This window comes from Somniosus microcephalus, chromosome 2 (genome assembly GCF_052327205.1).
Source record: "Somniosus microcephalus isolate GS21.2 chromosome 2, FLI_Smic_1.0, whole genome shotgun sequence".
In the NCBI taxonomy this organism is placed as follows: Eukaryota; Metazoa; Chordata; class Chondrichthyes; order Squaliformes; family Somniosidae; genus Somniosus; species Somniosus microcephalus.
In genome coordinates, this window is record NC_140988.1 from 288,244,179 (window position 1) to 288,257,904 (window position 13,726).

At 45.0% G+C, this 13,726-nt stretch overlaps 1 long non-coding RNA gene across 2 annotated transcripts in view; it reads right to left on the reverse strand.

The window, feature by feature from the left end:
* The window catches only part of LOC147123445 (uncharacterized), a 268,515-nt gene that overhangs the window by 240,128 nt on the left and 14,661 nt on the right, over positions 1–13,726 (reverse strand). For both annotated transcript variants that reach the window (XR_015074521.1, XR_015074520.1), the window contains exon 3: positions 8,601–8,703. This is a non-coding gene — a long non-coding RNA (uncharacterized LOC147123445). The remainder of the gene's footprint in view (positions 1–8,600; positions 8,704–13,726) is intronic.

Below are 13,726 nucleotides of genomic sequence, written 5' to 3' on the forward strand. Positions count from 1 at the left end.
CTTTAGAGTTGTACCCTATAGTTTATATTTTCTCTCCTCATTCTTTCTACCAAAATGTATCACTTCACACTTTTCTACATTAAATTTCATCTGCCACGTGTCCGTCCATTCCACCAGCCTGTCTATGTCTTCTTGATGTCTATCACTATCCTCCTCACTGTTCACTATACTGTACTTCCAAGTATTGTGTTATCTGCAAATTTTTAAATTGTGCCCTGTACACCCACATCCAAGTCATTTATATGTATATAATAATAAAGAAAGCAGTGGTCCTAGAACCGACCCCTGGGGAACACCACTGTATTCCTTCCTCCAGTCCGAAAAACAACCGTCCATCATAGAAACATAGAAACATAGAAACATAGAAGATAGGAGCAGGAGTAGGCCATTCGGCCGCTGAAGCCAGCTCCGCCATTCAATGAGATCATGGCTGATCATTCAAGTTCAGTACCCTGTCCCTGCCTTCTCCCCATATCCCTTGATCCCTTTAACCTTAAGAAATATATCCAACTCCTTCTTGAATATATTTAATGAATTGGCCTCCACTGCCTTCTGTGGTAGAGAATTCCACAGGTTCACCACTCTCTGGGTGAAGAAATTCCTCCTCATCTCTGTACTAAATAGCTTACCCCTTACCCTTAGACTGTGAGCCCTGGTTCTGGACTCCCCGGCCATCGGGAACATCCTTCCTGCATCCAGTCTGTCCAGTCCTGTTAGAATTTTATAAGTTTCAATGAGATCCCCTCTCATTCTTCTAAACTCCAGCGAGTATAATCCCAATCGACCCAATCTCTCCTCATACGTCATTCCTGCCATCCCAGGTATCAGTCTGGTGAATCTTTGCTGCACTCCCTCCATGGCAAGAACATCCTTCCTCAGATAAGGCAACCAAAACTGCACACAATACTCAAGATGTGGTCTCATCAAGGCCCTGTACAACTGCAGCAAGACATCTTTGTTCTTGTACTCGAACCCTCTCGCTACGAAGGCCAAAATACCATTTGCCTTCTTAACTGCCTGCTGCAGCTGCATGCTTACTTTCAGTAACTGGTGTACAAGGACACCCAGATCTTGTTGCACTTCCCCCTTCTCCCAATCTATTGCCATTCAGATAATAATCTGCCTTCCTGTTTTTGCCACCAAAGTGGATAACCTCACATTTATCCACATTATACTGCATCTGCCATGCTTCTGCCCAATCACCCAACCTGTCCAAATCAAACTGGAGTTTCTCGGCATCCTCCTCACAGCACACATGCCCACACAGCTTTGTGTCATCTGAAAACTTGGAGATATTACATCTAGTTCCCTCGCCTAGATCATTTATATATATTGTGAATAGCTGAGGTCCTAGGGCTGATCCCTGTGGTACCCCACTAGTCACTGCCTGCCACTTGGAAAAAGAGCCATTTATTCCAACTCTTTGCTTCCTGTCTGCCAACAAGTTCTTTATCCAAGTCAGTACCTTGCCCCCAATCCCATGTGCCTTAACTTTACACGCTAATCTCTTATGCGAGACCTTATCGAAAGCCTTCTGAAAGTTCAAATACACCACATCCACTGGTTCTCCCTTATCTATTGTACCAGTTACATCCTCAAAAAATTCCAGTAGATTAGTCAGTCAAGCATGATTTACCTTTTGTAAATCCATGTTGAATTTGTCCGATCTTGTCACTGTTTTCCAAGTGTTCTGCTATTACATTTTTTATAATGGATTCTAGCATTTTCCCCACTACCGATATCAGGCTTACCGGTCTATAATTCCCCGTTTTCTCTCTGCCACCTTTTTTGAATAATGGGGTAACATTAGCTACCCTCCAATCCATGGGAACTGTTCCAGAGTCTATCGAATTTTAGAAGATGACCTGCAATGCATCTACTATTTCTAGGGCCACTTCCTTAAGTACCCTAGGATGTAGATTATCAGGACCTGGGGATTTATCGGCCTTCAATCCCGTCAATTTCCCTAACACCATTTCCCCACAAATACTGATTTCTTTCCGTTCCTCCCTCTCATTAGACCCTATGTTCCCCAACATCTCTGGGAGGTTATTTGTGTCCACGTTTGTGAAGACAGAACCAAAGTATGTATTTAATTGGCCTGCCATTTCATGTTCCCCATTATAAATTCCCCTGATTCTGACTGCAAGGGACCTACGCTTGACTTCACCAAACTTTTCTCTTCACGTATCTATAAAAGCTTTTATAGTCAGTTTTTATGTTCCCTACAAGCTTACTCTCATACTCTATTTTCCCCCTCTTAATTAATCCCTTTGTCCTCCTTTGCTGAATCCTAAACTGCTCCCAATCCTCAGGTTTACTGCTTTTTCTGGCCAATTTATATGTCTTCTCCTTGGATATTATGCTATCCCTAATTTCGCTTGTTAGCCACAGTTGAGTCACATTTTTTGAGTTATTTTTATGCCAAACAGGGATGAACAAATTCTGTAGCTCATCCATGCGATCTTTAAATGTTTGCCATTGCCTATCCACCGTCAACCCTTTGAATAACATTCCCCAATCAATCCTACCCAACTCGCACCTCATACCATCATAGTTTCCTTTATTTAAAGTCAGGACCGTAGTCCCCGAGTCAACTACTTCACTCTCCATCTTAATGAAGAATTCGGTCATATTATGATCGCTCCGACCCAAGGGGCCTCGCACAACACGATTGCTAATTAATCCTTTCTCATTACATAATACCCAGTCTAAGGTGGCCTGATCTCCAGTTGGTTCCTCGACATATTGGTCCAGGAAACCATCTCGTATACACTCCAGGAATTCTTCCTCCACGGTATTGTTATTAATTTGGTTAGCCCAATCTATATGTAGATTAAAGTCACCCATGATAACTGCTGTGCCCTTATTGCACGCGTCTCTAATTTCCCGTTTAATGCCATCCCCAACCTCCGCATTACTGTTTGGAGGTCTGTATACCACTCCCACTAACGTTTTCTGTCCCTTGGTATTTCTCAATTCTACCCATACAGATTCCACATCATCGGAGCTAATATTCTTCCTTTCAATTGTGTTAATCCCCTCTTTAACCAGCAATGCTACTCCACCTCCTTTTCCTTTTTGCCTATCCTTCCTGAATATTGAATACCCCTGGATGTTGAGTTCCCAGCCTTGGTCACCCTGGAGCCATGTTTCCGTAATCCCAATCATATCATATCCGTTTACCTCTATTTGCCATTACTCTCTGTTTCCTGTCAATTAGCCAATTTCGTATCCATGTTGCCACTGTCCTCTTTATTCCATGGGCTTCAACTTTGCTGGCAAGCATATTATGTGGCACTTTGTCGAACGCCTTTTGGAAATCCATGTACACTACTTCAACTGTATTACCCTCATCAACCCTCTCTGTTACCTCATCAAAAAACTCAATCAAGTTGGTTATACACAATTTGCCTTTAACAAATCCGTGCTGGCTTTCCTTAATTAATCCACACTTGTCCTTTATCTTTACACCCTTTTTCAACAAGGGTGTATCATTTGCAATTCTCCAGTCCTCTGGCACCATCCCCATGTATGGTATAATTCCTTTTATTCCTTTTGAGTTTTCTACACTTTTAATCTCATTTTCTTTTGCTTTGGTTTTTTTATTTAACTGTTTTCTCCCTATGCTTTCATATCTAAGAATACCCGGAGGCTTTTTAGTCTGAAAATCAAATGAATAGATTTAAAAGGGAATGTTACTGTGCTCTTTACATTAAACATTTTGTTTACCCTTGAACAAGATCATGTGAAGAGTTCTGGACCTCATGTTTCTGCACTGTTGACATATTCATCTTATAGCATTGTATTTGTCCCCAGTAGTTCTCCTTCATTTACTGCATTCTGGAAACCTGACATCATTGTAGCCAGCTTGTGCTCAGTAGTTGTGCTATAAAATTTTCCAAAAGAATTTTGGCTCACACATATGGATATAAAGGCTCTATTTCCAGGCCAAAGTTCTGTGGAAAATTTGTTTAATTTTTATAAGTACATCTACAGAGCACAACCTGACCATAATGACACAATCCTACCCATAATGCGCTCAATGAAGGGGCTTCAATGGAAACATCTGGTGGTGAAACACTGCAGTTGTCCAAGTTGGATTCCCCCACCACTCAACAGTAAATGGTGGAAACACTTCAAACAGGACACTTATCATTGAAAAAATGTTATCATTTCTAAGATGTACTTTTGGATTGCTCATGGTGAGTCATGTAATGTTATTTTATAGTATAGACCTTTCATGGTATTGATCACATTCAAAAGTGGATGATACACTATTTTATAAGGACAGGAATGTTATACCATGTAATGCACAATGTGCTATTCTGCTGCTAAGGAGTGGCAGTGGCCACGATTTCGCCTACTGAGGCGGGCTTCGTTCTGCCGAGGTAGGTGGTGGGTTGCGACCCCGCTCCTGGCTCCATCCCGCTCTGTGAGAAGAATTTTCCATTGATTGGGCTTGTTAAGCCCGCCCTGCGAGATTCCCGGCCAAGGAAAAGGAAGCTTGTCTGATTACATCATTTGATGACGTGTCATCAGCCGGTTTTATTAAAGGGACATATCCACAATCATTTTGACAGTTGTGCTGTGAGTGTTCTGCAGCATTGAGGTGCTGCAAACACTGACAAGCACTGCACTGAGGTGCACGGCTGTACCCAGGCTCTCCCATGACTCCCTTCATATATTTATGGAGGGGGTCGCAGGACGGTTCTCTTCCCTTCCAATGGCCGGAATAGACCCCCCCAGGACACCAACGCAGCCTGGTTGCACATTGCACAGGCGGGCACAAGCAAAGGTGTCGTCAGTAGGACCTGGCAGCAGTGGCGCAAACATTTCAATGATCTCAGTAGATCACGAAACGTTACTGCAAAGCCGCACTCAATTTCATCCTGCTGTGCCACTCTTTACATCCCCATCACTCTGCCTTCCCTACCCTACTCCTGCATATCCTTACTCACACCAACTTCCCTTGCACCTCCAGCCATCCAACTCTCCCTATATTAACACTTCCCCATCCGACTAGCCACCCCTCACACCCACCCTCATCCTACTGCAAGCATACCAAATAAGAACTTCTCTTCTTCTTAGGCAGTCCCTCGGAACCGAAGATGACTTGCTTCCACATTAAAAATGAGTTCTCAGGTGACTGATGAGTCAAATGCGGGACCAACAGTCTCTGTCACAGGTGGGGCAGATGGTGGTTGAAGGGGCGGGTGGGTGGGGTGCTTGGGTTGACGTGCGCTCCTTTCATTGTTTGCGCTTGGCCTCCACTTGCTCCCGGCGAAGAGACTCGAGGTATTCGGAGCCTTCCCAGATGCTTCTCCTCCGCTTTGTACGGTCTTGGGCCAGGGATTCCCAGGTGTCGGTGGGGATGTTGCACTTTTTCAAGGAGGCTTTGAGGGTGTCCTTGAAGCGTTTCCTCTGCCCACCTGGGGCTCTCTTGCTGTGTCGGAGCTCCGAGTAGAGCGCTTGTTCTGGGAGTCTCGTATTGGGCATGCAGACAATGTGACCTGTCCATCGGAGCTGATCGAGCGTGGTCAAAGCTTCGATGCTGGGGATGTTGGTCTGAGCAAGAACACTGATGTTGGTGCGCCTATCCTGCCAATGGATTTGCAGGATCTTGCGGAGGCAGCTTTGGTGGTACCTCTCCAGTGTTTTGAGGTGCCTGCTGTACATGGTCCATGTCTCTGAGGCATACAGGAGGGTGGGTATTACTACTGCTCTGTAGACCATGAGCTTGGTGCCGGGCTTGAGGTCCTGGTCTTCAAACACTCTCTTCCTCAGGCGACCGAAGGCTGCACTGGCACACTGAAGGCAGTGTTGGACTTCGTCATCGACGTCTGCCCTTGTTGACAGTAGGCTCCCGAGGTACGGAAAGTGGTCCACGTTGTCCAAGGCCATGTCGTGGATTTTGATAATCGGTGGGCAGTACTGTGTGGCAGGGGCAGGTTGGTAGAGGACCTTTGTCTTACGGATGTTTAGTGTAAGGCCCATGCTCTCGTATGTTTCGGTGAAAGTGTTAACAATGGTTTGAAGTTCGATCTCCAAGTGTGCGCAGACACAAGCATCGAACACACAAGGGTAGGCACTTGGATGGTTTAGCCAATGTTCATGGGAAGTTTCTGGTAATGTGCTGCCAAACATTGAAATGTTTATTTTCAACACTTTGCGTTCTTGGACAGATGTGCACCTTTGAGTTGCAGTGAATGGTGAGAATAAGGGTACCCCACCCCCAACTCCCACAATGGTGATGAGTGTGAAAAGAATGTCTTGGACTTTGTGGTGATGCTTTATGGTGCTGGTGTGTGGTGGTGCCAACCTGGCGCATCATGTGGCAGCCAGGGTGTACAGCATCAAGTGAAGTAAATCTGACCATGGTGAGGCCATTGCTGGTATCCCAGGCAGCAACATAGTTGGGTGCTGATGCCCTGTGTCCTGTGCAGCATCAGGTCATTGCGGAGAAGGTTGGTGTTTTTGTTGGTGCTGCTGGTGTGCATGGTGAAGTTGGTGTTGGGGCTGATCGTGGTGGGATTCTGAGGACCAAGGTGAGATTTTTTTCAAGGACACCGATGTTGCTGGAATAGATGGCAGCTGAAGCTGAGATGACAGAAGTAATCTGTCAACGGTGAGAGAGGTTGCTCCAAGGAGGTGGCAGTGCATAGAGCGTTTACTACAAAAACTTCCAAACTGCATAAAGCTCAAAAGTGGATTCCAAATCATGAAGACTCCAGCTTCTAAGATTGGGACGTGACCAGCTGTGAAATGATAGGTTTTATACCACTTTTGCAGCTGTCACCTATTCACAGCAATGGAGAGTCATTGAGAACACGACATACTTACCTGACGTGATACCCGCTCTCCGGGAACCTCATTAAAACCTGGTAAAATGGTAAGTACATGGGAAAATGGTTCTTAACTGCCTTTTAACAAGCTTTTAACTATCTAAATTGGCTGACCCGCCGCTTGGTGTCGGGTCTGTTCAGGGATGACAGACCCGACACTTGGGAACTGACAAAGAGGTGGGTTTACAGCGGGATACTGACCCGCTGTCAATCTTTGTGATTTTGACATCGGACACGCCTCCAAACCCGCACTCTGAGCGGTGGTAAAATTCCAGCCAATGTGTCACTGTTAAAATCAACCCCTCAATATCAGGAATTTAATTAAAGGAAAACATCTGTGAATGAATACAGTTGAGGTTCAAGGTCTCCTTATTTTGACATTTTCAATATATAATTAAAGAGTCTACAGAACAGCATATGCAGGAAGTTCAATGATACATTTTGGTGCCGTTTATATTATTGTGTTATAAGCAAATTAAACCAAAGGCTTTGTCAAATTGTGCCCTAAACTACATATTTTAAATGTCCTTAATATCAAGGGATTGATTTAGCAAGTCTCCACTGTATCTATTTCAGTGTCGCTGCTGACTACAGTGAGAATTCATTATCTGGTATATTCTGCGAATCAGCTTGTACTGGATCGCAGTACATGGTCTGGCTGGTGCGGGTGGTATAAAGGTACAGCCACAAATACAATTGATCTGTGAAAGACATCTCTCCTGGTTGCCATTATTACTATGTGTGGTTTGTGGCAAAGGCTATCTCCTAGCATTTCAGAACCATAAATAAATACTAATGTCGCTCAAAGAAGCGAGTTAGAAGAGTTTATGAAATGGCAAATTCTGTAAGGCTATCAAACCTGCAAGCAGTGCCTCTAGGGGCCAATGTTTCATACTGCTTCATTCCTTAGTGCGCCTTTTAGAAAGGAGTTGAACAGTTGGATTCCAGAAGAATATGGTAGAAGTTTCTGGGAATACTTATCTGTAAGAATAAAAGTCCCAGTAAAGCCACCCAGAGGAAGCAGCGAGCTCTGTTTTATAGTTATTGCTTGTAGACACTATTTTTCCTTGTCTTGTAATAAGTATTAAATAGTTGCTAGTTCAGCATTTCCAGATCAGTGAGCCAGCCTTACTTCAGACAATCAATTTGATCCAAACTGACACAAACGCATAGCACTCACAGCCAAAATTGATCTACTAAAATCACTACAGAATTTCCTGATAGAAATCGATGGCAAAGTGAAAAATTCTCAGTTCAGGATTTCTTCCTTCCAGTGTCACCATTTTAAATTTGCTAAATTAAAAAGAACATTTCTTATTTACTCTCCCAACCAATGCCCTTATATCAATGCTATCTTCTCCATCACAAGGATAGAACAGTCATCTCCATAGCCAATTCCAAAGCATTTGTCAATGATGTTTCTTGGTGAGCTCCTCAAGTGAGTTTCTTCGATGGTGCAGGTAGCGCCACCTTCGCTACTCTGCTCGCGCATGGCATGGGTTCACCCACACCATAGTGCCAAACTTTCCACAGCAAGCTCCACCCATTTATTTGAATAGACTTCGTTTACATGGAAAATATCAGACCACCAACACTGAGCATCACAAAATATGATCAGGCGGCAGCTATTAAAGGGTTGTGGCTGGCTAGCCTTAAAGTGGAGACTTTTTTGTGGTGGCAAGTAAACCATAGATCCTGATATAAATAGCTAAAAGAAAAAAATTGTCCAAATAACTGTTGATAGCTTGGCAGTACCTCTGCAGGAGATTCAGCAAAGGAGGGTGTCTCGGACGATCACGCTGTTGTGAAGATGAAGGTGCAAGCTGTATGGAAACCAGTGTCCATGTGTCCAGCATACCTGAAAGCAATTAAGGAAGATGATTTCCAGTATCCTGAGAAGTGCCCAAACAAATGTATGCTCCTTTGCACAATTACCTCTGGAGTCCCCCAAGATTCTATCCTTGGACCCTCCTATTTCTCATCTACATGCTGCCCCTCGGCGACATCATCCGAAAGCACGTCAGGTTTCACATGTATGCTGACGACCCTCGTCTCTACCTCACCACCACCTCTTTTGAACCCTCCAATGTCTCTAATTTTTCACACTGCTTCTCCGACATCCAATACTGGATGAGTAGAAATTTCCTCCAAATAAATATTGGGAAGATTGAAGCCAATATCTTGCCACAAATTCCGTTCCCTAACCACCGACTCCATCCCTCTCCCTGGGACCTGTCTGAGGCTGAACCAGACATTTGTAAACTTAGTGTTGTGGCGGAACCACCAGAGGATTACGGACAATTGTATATAATTCCTTTTACAGCAATGTAGTACAGCTGGAGGCTGCACCTTTAATGTATCTGTTAACTGTACTTGGGCTTCTTTCCTGTACTCCGCATGATGACGTCATGCCGTCCGTCACATGATCTCTCAACGGCGGGAAGAACATGATGACGTCATGACGTCAGAGCTCGGAACCTTCTAGCAGTTGAGCTCGGAACCTGCTAGCAGTTGAGCTCAGAACCTGCTAGCAGTTGAGCTCGGAACCTTCTAGCAGTTTCCAGAGAGGCTTTCAAGCAGACCAGACCTATTTGCATTGTATCCTACAGTTTCCTGTACAGCTTCGTTTGTTCATTAAATTTTATTGTTTTTGATTTTCTGAGTCAATCTCAATTCTTCGGCTAGGAACCCCAGTTCCTACAGTGTCATATTTGACCCCAAGATGAGCTTCCAACAACATACTCGCACCATCACCGAGACCATCTACTTCCACCTCCATAACATCTTCCCAAATCCACCCCTGCCTCAGCTCATCTGCTGCTGAAACCCTCATTCATTCCTTTGTTACCACTAAACTTGACTATTCTAATGCTGTCCTCCCATCTTCCATCCTCCATAAACTTGAGCTCATCCAAAACTCTGCTACCCATATCTTAACTTGCACCAAGTCCCGTTCACCCATCACCCCTGTGCTTGCTGACCTACATTGACTCATCAGAGTGCATCTCGCTCGCTAACCGGTTCGCAGTTCTGGAAACTGGTGGGGGTGATGGCTCCTCTGGGGAGAGCAGCCATACCCAAGGCCACGGCACCATGGGTGACTCAGCTGCACAGGGGGGGAGGAAGAAGAGTGGAAGAGAAACAGTGATAGGGCATTCATTGGTTAGGGGAGCAGATAGGCGTTTCTGTGGACGCAGACGTGACTCCAGGATGGTATGTTGCCTCCCCGGTGCCAGGGTCATGGATGTCACTGAGCAGCTGCAGGACACTCTGAGGGGGGAGGGTGAACAGTCATTGTCCATATCGGTACCAGAAAAAGGGATGAGGTCCTGCAGGCAGACTATAGGGAGCTAGGAAATAGATTAAAAAGGACCTCAAAGGTAGTAATCTCCTGATTACTCCTGGTGCCACGTGCTAGTGAGTACAGGAATAGAAGGATAGAACAGATGAATGCGTGGCTGGAGAGATGGTGCAGGAGGGAGGGCTTTAGATTCCTGAGGCATTGGGACCATTTCTGGGAAAGGTGGGACCTGTACAAGCCGGACGGGTTACACCTCAACAGAGCCGGGGCCAATATTATCACGGGGAGGTTTGTTAGTGCTGTTGGGGAGGGTTTAAATTAGCTTGGCAGGGGGATGGGCACCAGCATGTAGGAGTGGAGGGGAGGAATGGGGTGCATGGAAGAGTGAGTGTGTTGGATGGTACTGGAGGGGAAGGTAGTGCTGGAGGCGGAAGTAGTACCATATTAGATAGGAGCAGAGTAAGGAAGACTACGAAAAATTCAAATATGTGTTTAGACTGCATGTGCGTAAACACACAAAGTGTGGTGAATAACGTTGGTGAGCTACAAGCACAATTAGCCGTGTGGCAATATGATGTTGTGGCAATAACAGAAACGTGGCTTAAAAATGGTGAGGACTGGGCACTTAATATTCAAGGGTACAAGGTGTTCAGAAAAGATAGGGAAGAGAAAAAGGGAGGTGGAGTGGCAGTGCTGAATAAGGAAGACATTGTAGTGTTGGAAAGGGAGGATGTTCTTGAGGGGACAAGGACAGAATCCATTTGGTTAGAGTTGAGGAGCAAAAAGGGGGTATAATCACGCTATTGGGGGAATTGTACAGGCCTTCAAATAGTGAGAGGGAGGTAGAGGAGCAAATCTGCAGGGAAATGGCCGAGATATGCAAGAGCTACAGAGTGGTGATATTGGGGTACTATAATTACCCAAATATCGATTGGGGTAATGCTGGGGTAAAGGGAAAGAGGAAGGGGAGGAATTTCTGAAATGTGTTCAGGAGAATTTCCTTGACCAGTATGTTCTTGGCCCAACTAGGAAGGAGGCATTGCTGGATCTGGTGTTGGGGAATGAGGTGGGCCAGGTCGACCAAGTGTCTGTGGGAGAACACCTAGGTATGAGTGATCATTGTATCAGAAGATTTAGATTAGAAATGGAGAGGAGCAACGAACAATCTAGAGTGGAACTTCTAAACTGAAATAGGGCTAACTTCAATGGGATGCAAAAGGAACTAGCCAGAGTAAAATGGAACCAAAGACTGACAGAAAAAATTGTAATGGAACAATGGATGATCTTTAAGGAGGAGATGTTCCAAGTACAGACTAGGTACATTCCAACAAGAGGGAAGGGTAAGGGAACCAAAGCAAGGGCTCCTTGGATGATGAGAGAGATTGAGAAGATGATGAAACATAAAAAGACGGTGTATGATGAATGTCAGGTGAATTCTTAAAGGGAGAACCAGACCAAATACAATAAGTTGAGAGGGGAAGTGAAGATGAAAGTAAGACTGGCAAAGAGAGAATATGAGAGTAGAATGGTAGTTAACATAAAAGGGAACCCAAAAAAGTAAATAGTAAGTGGGTTGTAAGAGGGGCCTATTAGGGGAAAAAAAAGGTGATATATGCTTAGAGGCGCAGGACAAGGCTAGAATATTCAATGAGTATTTTGTATTGGTGTTTACTAAGGAGGTGGATGCTGACAAAATATCGGTAGAAGTGGAAAAGGTAGAAGCATTGGAAGGGGTGAAAATTGATAGACAGGATGTACTAGAAAGACTGGGTATGCTTAGAGTGGATAAGTCGCCTGGTCCAGATGGCTTGCACCCCAGGTTGCTAAGGGAATTGGAGGAGGAGATAGCAGAAGGGCTTGCCATAATTTTCCAATCTTCCCTAGATGCGGGGGAGGTGCCCGAGGATTGGAAAGTGGCAAATGTGACACCATTGTTCAAGAAAGGGTGTAAGGACAATCCTAGTAACTACAGGCCGGTCAGTTTAACATCAGTGGTGGGTAAAGTTTTAGAAACAATAATCAAGGAAAAAATTAACGGGCACTTGGAGGCTTAAGCTAATTAAGGAGAACCAACATGGATTTGTAAAAGGCAGATTGTGTTTGACTAATCCAATTGAATTTTTTGATGAAGTAACAGGGAGGATTGATGGAGAGAATGTAATAGATGTTGTCTACATGGATTTTAGGAAGGTGTTTGACAAAGTACCACATACAAGGCTGGTTAACAAAATTGAGGCTCATGGAATAGGTGGGTCAGTGGCAGCTTGGATAAGGAATTGGCTTAAGGACAGAAGACAGTGAGTTGTGGTAAATGGCTGTGTTTCAGACTGGAGGATGGTAGACAGTGGTGTTCCTCAAGGGTCAGTACTGGGGCCACTGCTTTTTTGAAATTACCTAGATATTGGAATACAGAGTAGAATTTCTAAATTTGCCGATGACACCAAACTTGGGGGTGTGGCAAACAGTGAGGATGATACCAATCAACTGCAACAGGACATAGAAAGGCTAGCAGAATGGGCAGACACGTGGCAGATGGAATTTAATACAGAGAAGTGTGAGATGATGCATTATGGCAGAAGGAACAGGGAGAGGCAATATACACTTAATGGCACAATTTTAAAGAGCGTGCAGGGACAGAGGGACCTGGGAGTTAATGTGCATAGGTCCCTGAAGGTGGCGGGACATATTGAGAGAGTGGTTAGCAAAGCATATGTGATCTTGGGCTTCATAAATAGAGGTATTGAGTACACAAGTAGAGAAGTTATGCTGAACCTTTATAAAGTGCTGGTTAGGCCACAACTGGAGTATTGCATCCAGTTCTGGTCACCACACTTTAGGAAGGATGTGAAGGCCCTTGAGAGGGTGCAGAGGAGATTTACCAGAATGGTTCCGGGGATGGGGAATCTTAGCTACAAGGACAGGTTGGAGAAGCTGGATTTCTTTTCATGAGAGCAAAGGAGGTTGAGGGGTGATAGGATAGAGGTGTACAAGATTATGACGGGTTTGGATAGGCTAGACGGGGAAAGGCTGTTCCCACTAGTTGATGGTACAAGGACTAGGGGACACAGATTTAAGGTTTTGGGCAAGAGATACAGGGGGGACGTGAGGGAAAACTTTTTTACACAGCAAGTGGTGAGGACCTGAAACTCACTGCCGACGGAAATGGTGGAAGTGGAGACACTCAGGGAATTTTTGACAGATCGCGGCCATTCTGCTTTCTGTGCCAGTGAGATGAGGGACTCCCGAGACCTGAAGGAAGGAAGGCTGTAAAGGTAAGTAAAACTTCTTTAAACACTTTAAGCACACCATACACACTTACCTCTGCACTCATGCACCCATCACTCACCTGAACACCGGACATCTCGACCCCTCCAAGCCCTTTAGCCTCTTTTAAAACTGGCATGGAGGCAGGTTGGGGGCGGGATGGGTTCGTGCCCCCCCGATTTCAGGATTTTAACCCCCCACACGCCGCCTCCAATCCCGCCTCCATGGCCCAATGAAAATCCTGCCCTCAATGTTTTCAAGGGGTGACTGGATAGGCACTTGAGGGAAATAAACTTGCAGGGCTACGGGGATAGAG